Below are 16,267 nucleotides of genomic sequence, written 5' to 3' on the forward strand. Positions count from 1 at the left end.
TTTCCTCGTACTGTTTTTTTTTTTTAATGTATTTGTTTTCTGTGGTTTTCAGTGATACCTTTTGCTTATTGCAAAAAACATCCATTGGAATTTAACTCATTGTCACTTTCCTATAGAAATGGCAGTTCATATCAGAAAAAAAAAACTTTTTCCGACTCGCAATTGAGGCTAAAAGAAAAAAAGAGGTTGCCAGTGAATTCAGAATTACACCATCGACACTACCAACTTTTTGAAAGGCCGAGCCCAAAAAAAAAGAAAAATGTTGGGTTGCAAACCTTGGGCCTCAGTGCAAACATAGGCGAACTGCTGCATTTGAAGACGTTGAAAAGGCAGTTTTTATGTGGTTCAGTGATGCTCGCTCAAGAAACATTCCTATTAGTGCGCCACTCATTCAAGAACAAGCAAAGTCACTGTTGTGAGGTTTCTAAATTCTCTTGGGACCTCCTCCAATGGGACAACACGCCGAAGAGTGTCCCAAAGTGCGATCACCGCGTCTGTGGAAGACTGTTTATCTGTTGCCAGGGCAACAGCAGGCTCACAGCAATACTGTGACTCGCCGCCAAAGCAAACAGAAAAGATCTCGATGGGTGATGCAAGGAACTTTGTAAATGCAGGGAACAGTATTGCTTGGCCACTACCCAGCCACAACCCTGCCTGACTGCTGTGTCTGTGTATAGAAGAGTGGATTTGCTTCCATGGCACTCTGCTACAGCGCTGTGAGCCTGCGGTTGCCCTGCCCTGGCAATGGACAATCTTCCACAGACATGGCAATCGCACTTCGGGACGCATTTTGGCATGTTGTCCCATTGGGTGGGGGGGTCCCAAAAGAGTTCAGAAATCTCACAATATGAAGAAGAAGAAGAAGAAGAAGAAGAAGAAAAAAAGGAAGATTCTGCTTCTGATTGATAACTGTGCTGCCCACAACATGCTTCCACATTTAGATAATTGAACTCCTCCCACCCAATTGCATGGCAGTGCTTCACCCATTGGATTTGGGCATCTTTCGCCACCTGAAAGTGTATTATCGAAAGGAAATGCTGAGAAAAATTCTCGTCAGCATAACTTAACACAAAAGAATTTTTTTGTTTCATTTCCTCTTGTTTAACGGTCATTAATGTGAGTCTACCTGTATGTTCCCTTAATGAGCTTCCAATGATATAAAATAAAATATTATATATTTAGTCTTTGAAGTGGTGAAAAAAATGTGTCTGAGAAACTGGTGTGAGATTGGAGGAAGCAAAAAAAAAAAATGTAAGTGCCGCATTTTTTAACAGGCATATAAGTCAGGGTCTGATTTTATGATCGATTTTTCGGGTTTCAAGACCAGACTTACTGTATATGCAAGTATATACGGTAATTGTTGATTCGTAATTGGTCCAGTGTATAGTAACATGTGTTTTACAACAGAGCTGGTTCTTTCCAAGCACCTGATATTGCTGTGGATTGGCTCCTGACCTCTGTGACCCTTCATTGGAAAAAGCATGGATAGATTGTCATGTGTGCACACCCTAATTTAATATGTATTTCATTTTCATAACAATTCATATTCTGTGGTATATGGCCATAGAAGGTGAAAAAACGGTCATCTGTAAAAATATTAAATTGTACAAATCCTCGACAAGACACAAAAAATAAAACATATTGGGGGCCTCCATGGTATACTCACAAGCACATAATGACAAAGACAGTTTCTTTAAGTCTATAAGAATATCAGAACCTTTTTGATCTTTCCTTACCATCAGTTATTAAATTAAGGTTGTTTCATCATTTTCCTTCAAGCACAAATTAAACTTGATAAATGTGCTCTAACTGCGGGGTGTATTGGATGTGTGTCACGTAAACATGAGATCTGTTTCTAAATTTGTGGCAGGGATGAGACTGCACTTGGTGTCAATCTAAGAAGAAGACATGGTTAAAAAAAAAAAAAAAAATATTTCAAAATGCTATAAGGAGGACAGTGCAAGTGCTCTGACGTATCCTGCTTGGATGTGACAAACATGCACTGCTGTGATAGAGACGAAGTCAGAATAAAAAGAGAAGTAAGTGATTTACAGGTGGCAGTAGGTAAAAAAAATCTGAGCTTTAATATTCAGAACTTATAGTTGAAAACTTTTTTATTTTTGAGAGTTTTACATTATGATTGATTTTTTTTGTCAATTTCTCCTCTGCATTAGTGAATGATGAAAATAGGTTATGAAAAAAGATGGACCGACTGATTAAAAATGTGTCCAATGCAGGGCCAAAGGAAGTTAAATTAAAAGATTCAGAAATAAAAAAATGTACAGTGACAAGTAGGAGCAAGATCCCAAAGCAGTCAACACTAAAGTCAGATTATTTTCATTTTTAAATTTGAAACCTGGGCAGAATTGCAGTATAGTGCCTTGCAAAATATAATAATAAATAAAAAGATAACAATAAATAACATGATACATTATTTTTAATGATGCCAATCTTAACATAAAAAGATTCATTTTAATATAATTGTGTATAATAAAAATTGTATACAACAGCAGTCTTCAAGATGGATGGCACAGTAACTTCCTCATCTGACTTTTCAGAACCCGAAGATGAGATCCCAGCCAGGGCACTGTCTATGTGAAGTTGGCAGGTTCCCCTGTGTCTGTATGGATATTTCTTCAGCTGCTCTGAATTTACTCTCAAACCCAAAAGACATGCATTTTAAATTGACTGTCCAAGGGAGTGGGCTCTGGTGTTCTTCCAGTATTACCCCACCACTTTATATTTGGTGCTCTTGTGAAAGGTATTGGCTTCCTGAGTGGCCTAAATGACTTGGATACATGGGAGGAACAACTGAGACATAACAAGTAGAACTCAGCACACTTAAAGCATGCATTATATAATTGGCTACATCAATATTTTTCTTATTGGTTTTGAAAAAATGCAACTTAATGTTCTCACAATTAGAGATGCTATATATGATTAACATTGGTTGATCAATTATGTCTACCAATAGACAATGTAATAAAAATTGCATATTGCAAAAATATCTTCTATCTATTGTGAGGGATGAACTGGCATCCCAGCTGGTATGGACCCTCCACTCCCTTACCTGGCCAGGAGGTCTTGAGAACGGAAGGTCAGAGTGGGAGTAACGATATCTCCTTTCTGTATTAGGGCCCGGATGTTGAAGGACATTACAGCAGCTACACCATGGCTGGCATCCTAACAACCTCTGAGCGATGCCTGGAATGGACTTGGGAACCGGGAATGACAGTACAGTTGGGTGACTGTCTGCTATGGGCCAACTGTCTCCCTGTATACTGAGTGTCAGCATCCCATCTGGCAAGCCCCATTGTAGATGAATGAAGAGCAGCATGGAATTTGTTGCCCTGTCAGGTTCTGTGGGGACCACCAGGAGGAGAACTCAGATAGTGGCACCATTGTGGTCCTGTCTGACCTGGATTTGCCTCCAGTGGATTTTTAAGAGCTGGAAGTACTCCTGTGTCTGGAGTTAAAAGAGAGCACTCCACTCTACTCAGGGAGCCGGAGTCGGGAGAGGAGACACACAACACTCGCCTGGATGGAGTGGGGGAGAGCAGAGAGAATAAAGGATTGAATATAGTGCTGTGCTGTGGGTTTTGGAAACCATTGTGGCAGTGTGAGCAAGAAACCTGTTCTATGGTACATGTTGGTGGTTAAATAAAAGAGCTGTGTCTGTGGTAGTTGTGTTTGGGGTGCTTTTACACCCCCTAGTGGCCACACTATCTATCTATCTATCTATCTATCTATCTATCTATCTATCTATCTATCTATCTATCTATCTATCTATCTATCTATCTATCTATCTGTCGTGGCAGACGCCTGGGGAGAATGCGTAGCTGGAACGCTTGGAAGGTGGAAGGACTGGGAGAGGGACAATTACTCCCATGGAAATGAGAGGGCAACCACCCTGGTTTGCATGGGGGCCACGGAATCGGAGCTTAGAATCTCAACCCTGTTGGGGCCTGTGGCCACCGCCAGGGTGCACCCAGATGTTCCAGGAGACATGGACTGCAGCACTTTTGCCACACCAGGTGATGCCGAACCAGGAGGCTGGTACACCTGGAGTGCTTCCGGGTGCCCATGCAGCACTTCCACCACACCAGGAAGTGCTGCAGAATGATCATCAGAGAGCACCCTGAGCACATCCGGTGCATTATAAAAGGGGCCACCTCACTCCATTCAGGGAGCTGGAGTCAGGAGGCAGAGGACAGAGCTTGTGAAGAGAAGAGAAGAGAGTAGAGGAGGCGGCAAAATAATAAGAAGGGAGAAAAAAACAAAGTAAAGGACTGAGCTGAGAGTATTGTGGTGATTGGTGCACTGTACTGTGAGAAGAAGAAATGAAAGCGTGTGTTTTGGAGCTTGTGAGTCTGTGTATCTGTGCGCATCGAGGCCAGTTTCACACACTATCTATCTATCTATCTGAAAGGTGTTTATGCAAACATTACAAAGCCAGTTGTTTCAGATTAGAATATTAACAGATTTAAACGCTTATCACAGTGGTGTATTTTATACACTACAGGTCCTGAGCACTTAATAAATTGTTTTCTAAAATAACAAATGTGTGTACCATCTAACAAAGATGTCTTTAATCGTTAGCATCTCAGAATAAGAAAGTATAACTTTTCTTTGCCTTTGCTGTAGACAATTCTAATTTTATGCAGATAAACAAGTTGAATATTTTCTTTCTAATGCTAAACATACCATTCTTTTTCAGTTTTATAATATTCATGATTATAGTTTCTCCATGAAAAGCACTTAATGAAAACCACAGTTTAGATGGTTTTCTTTACATTTTGAAGTATTCACCATGTAAGGTTTTTCTCATTCAAATTAGCCACCCAGCATTCTCGTCAGTTCTAATAGTATTGTTCAGATGTTTCATTCCACTTAAAATAATACAAACAACAGCAAGCAAAAAATATGCTAAAGTGGTTACCTTTGAAGCATGATTGCTGCCGCTCCACTCACTAACTCTTGAACTCTTGATACCGGGCTTCTTGTCAGTGCCTATGCTTAGTGTGTTTGTTAAGGGTATTTCACAAACAGGCTGTACATGAAACAACCAGTGCACGCCTCAGGCATAAAAAGTTTTTCTTTTTTAATAACTGATTTTTTTCCCTTTCTTTTTTTCTGGGACAAAGAGTCCCCAGGCAATAAAGTGGAAAATGATACGGAGTCAATTATGATAATGGATTTGAGCAACGATCTTTATTCAAAGCAATCTTTTTTTATTTTTTAAATGCCTAATACCTATTGAAAGGCTTGTTTTATCATGTTTATGAAATGCATTTTGCATCTTGTAGGCAGACAGGTGTTCGCTTATGCTTAGCATCCTAATAAGAGGTATCAGTGACACAAGTGTCTTTTTTAACCTCTGCACAATATTTTATGCTATTAGCCTTTGTGTTGTCATCATTTTCTGGTTTGTATTTTTCACTTGTAGTTTATTAGATGCTCTGTTACACATTTTGTTGTTACAATTACGGTGCACATGAGGAGTATTTTGTTTTGGTCTTTGCACTACATTGGAAATTGCAGTTTTATAAAAATAAGGATGTTACCAGAATACTTATTAATATAACAACATTAGAGAATGAATCATAATAATGGCATTGTTTAAATGTAATAAAAATGAAATTCTGTGGGTTTTTCTCTGAATAATCTAATTTTCTCTTGTATCTCAAAAATGCACAGGTTTGACAGGTGACTGTGAATTGGCCGTGTTTAATGAGTTTGGCTGTGTGAAAGATTGGATAAATATACATAAAGGGAAAATCATAGCATCATTATACAGTTTGGTAAAGTAATATTATTGACTCAGTGTTACAAGAAAACAACATCCAAACTTGGAGCTCAGTCTGGAGCTCCAATAGAAAATTTGCCTGCATAAAGAATTGATTTGACAAAATGCACAAATGGGTAAATCTGGACTTACTATATACGCCTGTGGACATATTGAGTGGCCAAGGTGTACAAACCATTTTTAGCACAGGACATTTTTAAGAGAGCTGCATGTTTTATATGATTAGACTGCAGGCTGCATTGGTAAAATTATCACTGTCCCCAAAATGACAGTGGCAGGAAATTAACCTGCAAACCCATGATTGCAGATCATCCTCCTAAACTATACAATCAACTACATTAACAGTGGGAAGCTTTGGATAGATAGATAGATAGATAGAGTAAGGGACTATATTAAGGATAGATAGATAGATAGATAGATAGATAGATAGATAGATAGATAGATAGATAGATAGAGTAAGGGACTATATTAAGGATAGATAGATAGATAGATAGATAGATAGATAGATAGATAGATAGATAGATAGATAGATAGATAGATAGATAGATAGATAGATAGATAGATAGATAGATAGATAGAAAACAACAGACATTAGACAACATATAAATATCAAACATTTAGCTTTCATTCCAAAGTTGTGTTAACCTCTTAAAAAATAAAATTAGCATTCTCCGTCACCTTTAATTTGTGACAGCTCATTAAAAATATGCCTGAACATAAAATGTTTAACAAGTAACATACAGGTATAACTTCTTATAGCAAGTCTATTAAAAACATTAAAATAAATGAAATTCACTCCTTACATACCTGTGCAGCAAAGTTAAAATTTTACAGAGAATGCCACTTTGCCAGTTTTTAGGAGAGATTTAAATAGTGGCCCTTCAGTTTGAACCAAGTCATTTGTTGAGAAAAATTCGAGGCAAGCTTTTATTCCTTAAAGAATGTGAAGGTGGAAAGCAAGAAGCAGGGGACAAAGCCTTATGCAGAACAACTACAGGGTTTCTCTTTATTAAACATTCCTGTAAAGTAATGCCGGGCCCTTGATCAATGAGCTTGACCTTGCGACACATTGATATGAGGGCATCACACCAGGGACAATAAGCTTCCATCCTTAATTAAAAAAGACCACTCGAGACAGAAATGGACTGCCACAACTACTGAAAAGATAATCATAATTAATGACTGCTGCATGACTGCTGCATTTGGTGAATCAGAATTTCTGAACAAAATATAAGTCTGAACCTCCTCATCTATGTATCTCTGAAAACATAAAGGGCTTGCTCAGCACAATGAGAATGGAAAGTGATAAGAGAAAATGAGGTAATTTTTTAAAAAGGTAAAGACTGAAAGGAATGTGGCACCTTTGTCCTGAATTGGTGGGATCTCATGGTGTAGTTCTTAAAGGAAAAGTGGCAATAAATGGTCATAGGAAAGAAAATGGCCAAATAGGATTCATTATGATGAGTGGAGAACCTTATTGCAAGTCAATGTGGTTAAGAAAGTGCTTGTAGGATGCATCAGACCCATTAGCTATAACAAAAGCCCTGGTATCAATTTCACTCTGGGCACCAGAATGAAATTGTGCTGGGAGTTGGCCTATCAATCAAAATAGACCTCTTGCTTTCTGTGATGCATCCAGGACATGAAGAGTGGATGTGCTGGCATACCTTGTGCATTAAGGTAGGAAAGGCTGCCGTGTCTTCTGAACACCTGACTTATGAAATGGGTTTCTGAGATTAATATGTTAGCTAGAGCTGGCATGGGGCAGCATATCACAAAGAGTGGACAAATGATTAATCACAAGACCACATAATGAAATTAAGTTGGGCTGCAAGTGACAAACTAACGAGAGAAAATGAAGTGCGGAAAGGTGAGATGGTTGTTTGACAAAAGAAGATGTGAATTTTGACGTCAACTAATGGGTTAGCTCATCTCCTTAAAAAGACCATGCCAAACTCTCTGTTTAGTGAAGCAGCTGAAAAGTTCATTTTCACTTTTTTGCTACTCCTTTTACTCATCCCATCCTGAGGCTTTTAAGAAAGAAAGTCAACTGACAGATATAAACTGGGTCTTCTTAAGGTGGCGCACTACCCATGGGGGATACATTACTCCTAGGGGATACCTCTTACTAAATGCTCGAACCACTCCAACTAGTTTGAACAATGATGTAGTGGATATCATTTTCAAATAATCACATTAGTGAAATAGAACTTACACACACATCCCTCTGCTCTTTAATACATTTAGTTTGGTGGTGTGTAGTCTTTTGCATAACATAATATTCTCAGGTTATTTTAATCCATCTCAGGGTTTTGGAGAGCTGGTTTGTTTTTACTAAGAGGTAGGAATGAGATTTCTTGGGTGTAGTTAAAACTTTAATTAATAAGGAAAACTATGGGTCTGGGCCCCAAATGCAGTTTCTAGAGATTATAACATGTTAAGCAACAGTTGCTGCTCCCTTTAGTGCTGTGCCAAATTAAGAAACTGAAAATTATGTCCTCATCAATCACTACCAGGCAACGGAACATGAGTAAGAATCAGAGCGTGACGGTAATCTGATGGAACAGAGTGCCGAGGACAAACGTCACAAGGTGTTTTATTATTGCAATACCCGACCCATTTTAAGAATGAACATCTTTCAGATTAGTAAAGCAGTAAAAGGCCTGGAGGGCTGGAGTAACAGTGGTCATCGTTGAGAGTGTCCTGGGTGGGTCTGATAGCTGACTCAAGAAAGTAAAGTAAAAGTCCAGAGGAAAAGGTTTCTCTGTTTCTAATGAACTACTAGCTTGTTACCTTGCCAGGGGGTTTTGCATTTTGGGCTGAACCCTTATAGCAGTGTTTCCTGACCTTTTTTCTGGGGTAGGATACTTTTTGTAACCAAAAATGTCCCAAGACACATCACTGTTCTACTAACCATAAATATGTTATTAACTCAAGTACTCAACTGCCCGAAGGGGCCTTGTCCCTCTACCCAACCCTATCTGCCTCAGAGGCAACTCGTATGCCCATAATCCACCAGCCCTGTGAGACTTGCTGGCAACCACACACTCGGGCAGATGAGCTCTAGCAGCCTGGAAACATGTCTGGAGTGCTCTAAGTGCTGTGTCTGCAACACAGCGAGTGCGGAGCTGCTTTTATGCCAGCTTCTCCAGGTAGTGCTGTCCTCTTCAGACAGGTCTTGATCACCTGCAGAGCTTGTTCTTCTCAGATTTGGACCCAGGTGAAGCTCTAATGGTGTACACTGGTTGAAAAGTATCACCTTATAATTAGAGGGTGGCACAGTGGTAGTGCTGCTGCCTCACAGTAAGGAGACCAGGCTTTAAATCCTGGGTCCTCCATGCATGGAGTTTGCATGTTCTCCCTTTGGATTTCATCTGAGATTTCCAGTTTCCTCCCACACTCCACAGACATGCAGGTTAGGTGAAGTAGCAAAACTAAACTGGCCGTGGTAGGTGTGTGTGTGTTTGCCCTGTGATGGACTGGTACCCTGTTCCTGCTTAGCACCCTGTCTTAGCTAGTTTGGGCTCCATCACTGCCTGGCATCCTGTTCAGGAATAAGCAAATTCAACCATTATAAATATAGCAGACCAAAGTACAGGGTGATGATGATCTTCATTTTTAAAAAGTCTACACTTTCAAAGATTTTTGACCAAGTTTTTGAGTGCCACTCCAGTTTGTCCTTTTTAACAGTAATTACACGAGAATTGCTAACTGGGCTGGATATTAGGTTGACTCATTCATTCCACGTAGAGTTGGTTTGCAGGGTAAGCCATGAATGCTAGTGAAACATATTCAGCTTCATTGTAAAGCCTCTTCATTTTTTATGTTACTTTTCTATGAAATTTCTTTCCAGTCTTGTTGCTTCCTTTTAACTGCTGTGGACGCTAGGGGTCACTGTTGCACTGTTGAACCCACCAGACAGACATCCTAGACACACGTATAAAAGCACAAGAAGAATCTTTAATAATATTTCTTCAAATAAAGTGCACAAAGCACTGCACACTCCACAATTCTCCAATAATAAATCAATAATACAACAATAACCAATCACAATCCTCCACTCCCAGCAGCTCCGTCCTCTACCACCCAACTCCGGCTCTATCTGCTGGGGTTTCCCACAGTCCTTTTAAAGTCCATGAACCGGAAGTATTTCTTCTCCGGGTCAACACCACATCTTTCTTCATCAAGCATCCTGGAAGTACTGCGGGCTTCTGTCCTCGTGACTCCGAAGCACTTCCGGGTTGGCGTAATCGTAATGGTCTTGGTGAGCTCCCTCTGGCGGCACCCACGGCACCCAACAGGGCTGAAGAGATGGACTCCGTGTCCCATGCTGCCCTGTGGGAATCCGAGGAACCATTGCCATCTAACGTCCCGGGGGATGTAGTGCCCTGAAAAGGCTGTTTTCTTCTTTTGAGTGACGTTCCCGCCAGACTGAAATGCTGGCTGTCCATCACACTGCATACTCTCAATTTAGTCAAAAATGTTAATATTTTTATTATTATCTTCTGTTTGTTGTTTTGTTCTATTCTTGTGACGAGTAGGATGATGATATCATGACTCTGCCATTTGAGATTAGTGGTTGATTGTGATGCCATGCATTTCTAGAGGTGAGTCCTACAGGCACCAGAGTGTGATCCCATGGTTTTGTCAGCCATCTTATTCAATGCTGAGTTATGTTCTCTATTGGTCTTTGAACTTTCTTAAAGGAAGGATCTTTTATCAAGTTAATGTTAGTTTCTCTGAACAGTTCTTCTCGAGGGTGTTTATATTACTTAAGGTTTTGGCCTTGTTTTGTTTCTGACTGCCCATGTTTTCCTGTCAATTTCTGTAACCAGTCTTTTCAGCCTTCAGTGTTATGGCCTTTACTCTTTCCTGATGTCTCTGTTCTTGTTTTAGCTGTAATGTGTCTTCCTCCAACTATAGTCATTGTCCTAACTAATTAATCACACATTCTGAAAATATTAAAATAACATACCCCTCTCTCTCTCTAACAAATACACAAAGAACATCTGACTAGCATATTCAGACACCTCTTATACTGGTGTGCAGATGGCAGAAAGCTCATCTCCATCCTTTGTTTTTGTCTAACTGAGCAGCTCCCTGACAGTGTTTCTCATTTTGATTTGTTTTTGTCCTTCCAGGTCTGTCTTATATTTTTGTCTTGAGGGTGCAGCGGGCATTCTTGAAGGTAGGCAATTGTTCTGTTCTTGGAAAGATTGAGACTGGTGTAGCGAATGGATATGGAATCAAGCCACAACAGAAATCCCTGCACTATTTGTGGATGTGCCTTTTAGATCCCTCTGCATTAAAAAGAATTACAAAAGCAAAACACTTGCCAGCTGACACAGAAGGGTGCAACTGAAATGGAAGCACCAGGAAGGAGCAAATAGAAAGGAGGTCAAATACACAGGCAAGAGTCAGGAAATCAAAACAAGCAGAAAGAATTGAATGTTAAAGCAGAATGGGAATTGTGGTCTAAATAAGCATTGTAAGAAATTTGTAGCTATTCTACTCAGTGAGACCCACACAGAATTGGTAGGTTATTAATTAAATTGACAAAGAGATACAATGTAGGGTCAAGGTCAAAACAGGAAGATCAGAATTCTAGCACCTCATCGTAAACACTAAACATACTTTTAGTCAAAATTCTAAATTGTAACTAATCCCAAATGAAAGATACATGCATTCCGAGTTTATGTTAGGTATCCATAGTCTGGGACAAACATTATACTGTTATGACAGTGACGTCACATGTTACACACTTCTGGTCATTCCAGGTTAGCAACATAAACGGGAGTTCATAAAAGAGTGGCACAAAACACAATGGCAGCCAGAGTGATGGAAAGACAAAACAATCTTTTGTGACTGCATGCATTTTACTTAAAAGCTACAGTGAACTGCTTTTTACTGCAAGTTGCTAAGAATAGCTTCAGTGAACTGATAATGGATATGAAGATAAACTTATAGTTTGGAACTGTACTTTATAATGCTATGCATTTAGTCTACATTTATACATATTTGTTCCAGCATGTAATGCATCATAATCTTAGTTCAGAGTGACTTCTTAGTTAGTAAATCAGGGGCCTGGTGCAATGTAACTAAAGCTGGATACAGTACAGAGAAACACTCTTGACAAGATAAGATATTTTGCTCATGCTTTAATGACTAAAGCTTTTGTGTAAAGCTATCAATCACAAGAAGGATTGGTCAATTACCGGTGAGAAACATCACAGTGTCTGAAATCTCATGTGGGGATACTGGAATAAAGAACAGACTGCAGAAGGATATGAAAGAGACTCCATTCCGTCAGAGGAACTCCATATAGCTGGACCCGAGGGACACCATCAGCTTGACTTCTGAAACACAACAAGCTGTGCTCAGATGCACAATCTTCATCATGGAGATGGATTTTTGGTGACTGTTCTTCATCTTTCATATATTTTTTTTTTATCTAACTGGTGTGGAAGTTTTTGACTTCAAAATGAGGGTGTATGTTTTTAGGGCTTTACATCCAGACTTTGTTGTTATTAATGTTTGCTAATAAATATAACTCTACTTTAAACTTCTATACTTTGTCTGCACATCTGGAATGACTGGAGTATTAAAGCAAATACAGGGCACCTGCTCTGGGAAGACTGCCGCTTCTTTCCCAAAGGGTAAGCGTCTGAGAATAGACACTTTCAATAGTGGCAGCATTATTAGTGATGGCACAGGAAGGAGTAATGTGCCACTGGTATTGTAATTTGCAATAAGCAAGGTGCATCACACTCCAATGTCTGGGGATCATCCATCTGTCTACTTCAGCAAAATCTAACGAGTCCTTACTGGAGGAGTGATGGGCTATGCAGGCATCACTCAAGTCAGCACTGAAGTGCATGTATGTGTGGGCCATTCTGTATGAGTGTGTGTGTGTTAAGCTTAGACTACACCAGATTAGGCCAACGTTAGGGAAACATTTCTGTGTAAGTTTGTGAAGTGTTTGGAATGTGCCTTTCCTGTCAAACTAACTAAGACTTTCTGTACCATCTACTATGGAGAGATAGATAGATAGATAGATAGATAGATAGATAGATAGATAGATAGATAGATAGATAGATAGATAGATAGACAGACACATTTTGATCTGAACATACACCATGATATTCTAAAGTTTTTAACTGTAGCATTATATATAAAAAGTTCATATCTATATATATAATTCACTAAGGCAAGACAACCATGGAAAGCACGCCAGAAGGGGCGTGGATTCACTAAGCCGCCGACAAGTGAGACACCTATGGCGCACGCAGGAAGGAGCCACGGCCACCAACTTCAAGACCTTTGGATATGACGACAACTCATAGAGCCACGCCCACCAACTCGGACACAACGACACAGAAAAACCGGCGTCATTTATATTCGTCTGTCGTAGAGGTCACATGCAGCTCCAACCCACGTTGACTGTTAATAGAGGCATGTTTCTCGCGGAGGTGAATCACCATATGCAGCGTGTAAAACTGTTTGCGAAGGGTATCCCATGGGATCCTTAAAACATTTCTTTACAACTGAGGTTAAAACACAATGAAGTGAGCAGTCTTTAAAAAACGAGTTTTCGGTTACGACGCACGACCGCATGCACCATAGCAAACTGTTTTACACGCTACATACAGCAATTCACATCCGCGACAAACATGCATCTTCTTAGATGCTCCTGCACTTTGTACACACCCCCCTCCCACCTCGCTACCACCGTGGTCGGGTGTCTTGGTGGATTATATACACAGAGCAATGAAAAGTCTACGTGAGTCACAGGTGCATCTGGACTGTGCAAAGACGACAACGACTCGAGTGACAAGTTGGAGGTGGGCACATGAGCAGGCAGTGCATTCTGGACGAGAAATCAGCAGACTAGCATAACGGAGGGAGCGGAGTGGACGTCCTTCTCCTCTCCTCCCATTTCACCCTCCACACCTGAGTGCCGCACGGACGATTGTATGTTGGTTCGATCCGTGCATTGTTACAATGTTGCTTTTCTTGTTAATTTATTACATTACCGATTTTTCAAATGTATTTCGTATGGTACGCCACGGGTTGGCTAGTTTAATGATAAAATGCTTGTCAAAGATTTTTAATCTGTTTGTTTCAGACTCTTTAGATATACAAAGACATAAGGTGTGTTATCTGTTATACTATTTATCTGTATGTTATAGTATTAATGTACTTTTTAAGTGGGTTATCCTGGCTTTATAAACTGAATGGTCCCTCAACATTCCTGAGTCTCCGGCTGTTCTGTTTCAGACGCGGTTCCTCTCCTGGCTGTGGTTCAAATATCATTTTTATGTCAGCAGGGACAATCCACAGTCCCTTGCAGTTCATTCGAATGCACCTGACAGCAGTGAATTCTTGGATTTGTAATTATATCCTGTGCTTTGTTTATTACTGGATTTTTGATGTCTTTGCTTTGATTTTTGACATTGCCACACTGTTTTATGATTTTTTTTCCTTTATTGTTTAAACCAGTGGTCCCCAACCTTTTTGACACCAAGGATCGCTTTACTAGAAGCTAATTTTTCCAGGGACTGGTGGGGGGTGGGGAGGATTCGGGGCAGGTTCATAGGGCAGTTTTATACACAATTTACATTACATTTCTATTATTATTAAGTTATAATATTGTAACAGAAGTTATACAACATACCATAATCCAGAATCAGTGGGAGCACTGAGCTTGTTTTCCTGAAACCAGACGATCCCATCTGGGGACAACGGAAGACAGTGACACGCAAAGTGTGTTGCTTATGTTCAGTCTACTCTGTAATCTCATTTTGGTTGCTGTCACTGAGAAAACGCTGCCTCAGAAAGATATGATGTTGGAAATGGAAGCAGATTTTTCAGTGCTTTTGTGGCAAACTCAGGATATTCTGCCTTGACTATAAACCAAAATTTATGGAGATTTGAAGTTGTCTCAAACATACTTTTAAGGCCACCATCATTTGCAACCTCAAGCAATTGATCCTCTTCAAGCACAGACAAAGTTGATTCACCTGGCTTATTCACAAATGGGTCACGGACACATTCCTTCTCATTTCGGGGGTCTTTTGTGGTTGGGTGCTCAAACTCTATTGAAAGCTGAGATAGGTGATAATACATCAGCTGGGAGAAAGAAGGCCTTGGCTTGGTATCTTTAACAACCTCTGCTAAAGTTTGAACATATCAAAAATCCCAATGTTCACTTGTCGGCCCCATAAATCAAGTTTGGCTTTGAATGCGGCCCCACCCCACCACCCAAGGGGAGTGTCATGCTGAAGTGCGTCCCGAAGCGTGATTGCCATGTCTGTGTAAGATTATTTGTCCGTTGTTGGGGCAGGGCAACAGCAGACTCACAGCAGTGTAATGAGGCGCCACAGAAGCGAATCCTAAAAGATCATGGTCACGCTATACGTCCCTGTCTTACACCCCAAAACACGAGGCTGAGTCTCAATACTTTAGCAAAACCAGCTTTATTCAGCTTGAAACAGGAACAGCACGGTTATTTATTGTAGCGGGATCTGCCACTCTCCTATACTCAGACACAGCAGTCAGGCAGGGTTGTGACCAGGTTAGTGGCCAAGCAACCCTGTGCCCTGAATTTACAATGTTCCTTACATCACCCATCGAGATCTTTTCTATTTGCTTCAGTGAAGAGCCGCAGCAGAGCTGTGAGCTGTGAGCCTGCTGTTGTCCCAGCAATGGATAAATAGTTTTCCACAGACGTAGTGATCGCACTTCGGGACACTGTTCGGTGTGTTGTCCAGTTGTGGGAGGTCCCAAGAGAGTTTAGAAACCTCACCTTTTCTTGAATGAGTGCCACATTAATAGGAATGTTTCTTGAACAAGCATCACTGAACCACATAAAAACTGCTTTTTCAAAGTCTTCAAATGCAGCAATTCGCATACATTTGCAACCCAAGATTTTTCTTCTTTTTTTGCATATAACAAAGACATATGCATTGCATTTGTCATGCCAACAGATTGCACATCACAAACATTAACACTGTATACCATTTCTGTAGGAGGGTGACAATGAGGTAAATTCCAATGGATGTTTTTCAAATGTTGACAAGCAATAAGCAAAAGGTATCACTGAAAACCACAGAAAACAAAAACAGCAAAAAAAAAACAGTTCAAGAAAGACATTTTTTTTTACAATTGCACAACTTAGCTGCGACCACAGAACTAACTGATCTCTGGATGATTCATTCAGGCATTTCAAGGGCACTTTGTTGTAATGAAAGTATTTGCTGAATGTACTTCGTAGTAACAAGATTTCTATAGACTTGTGTCATATGGGGAAACTGTCAGGACCATAAAAATACTTTGTTGTAATACTCTCTCTTCTCGGTCTCTCTCCTTTCTCTGTGCTGCTGCAAAGCCCCGCCCGCCTAGTGTTCTGAAAAGTGTCCACAGTGAAGGGGGCAGCCATTTTGCTGTAGCCCTTCACTGAGT

At 40.2% G+C, this 16,267-nt stretch overlaps 1 protein-coding gene across 3 annotated transcripts in view; it reads right to left on the reverse strand.

Moving 5' to 3' along the window:
• Positions 1-16,267, reverse strand: part of si:ch211-247n2.1 (calcium-activated potassium channel subunit beta-2) — a 160,833-nt gene that overhangs the window by 105,222 nt on the left and 39,344 nt on the right. Inside the window, exon 1 of one of the 3 annotated variants that reach the window (XM_039758797.1) lies at positions 6,614-6,669. The exons of the other annotated variants lie outside the window; for them this stretch is intronic. The gene's annotated coding sequence lies outside the window, so the exon portion shown is untranslated. Of the gene's footprint in view, positions 1-6,613; positions 6,670-16,267 lie in introns of those variants that run through there. 3 annotated transcript variants of the gene reach the window in all.

The sequence above is a fragment of the Polypterus senegalus genome, chromosome 1 (assembly GCF_016835505.1).
Source record: "Polypterus senegalus isolate Bchr_013 chromosome 1, ASM1683550v1, whole genome shotgun sequence".
NCBI lineage: Eukaryota > Metazoa > Chordata > Cladistia > Polypteriformes > Polypteridae > Polypterus > Polypterus senegalus.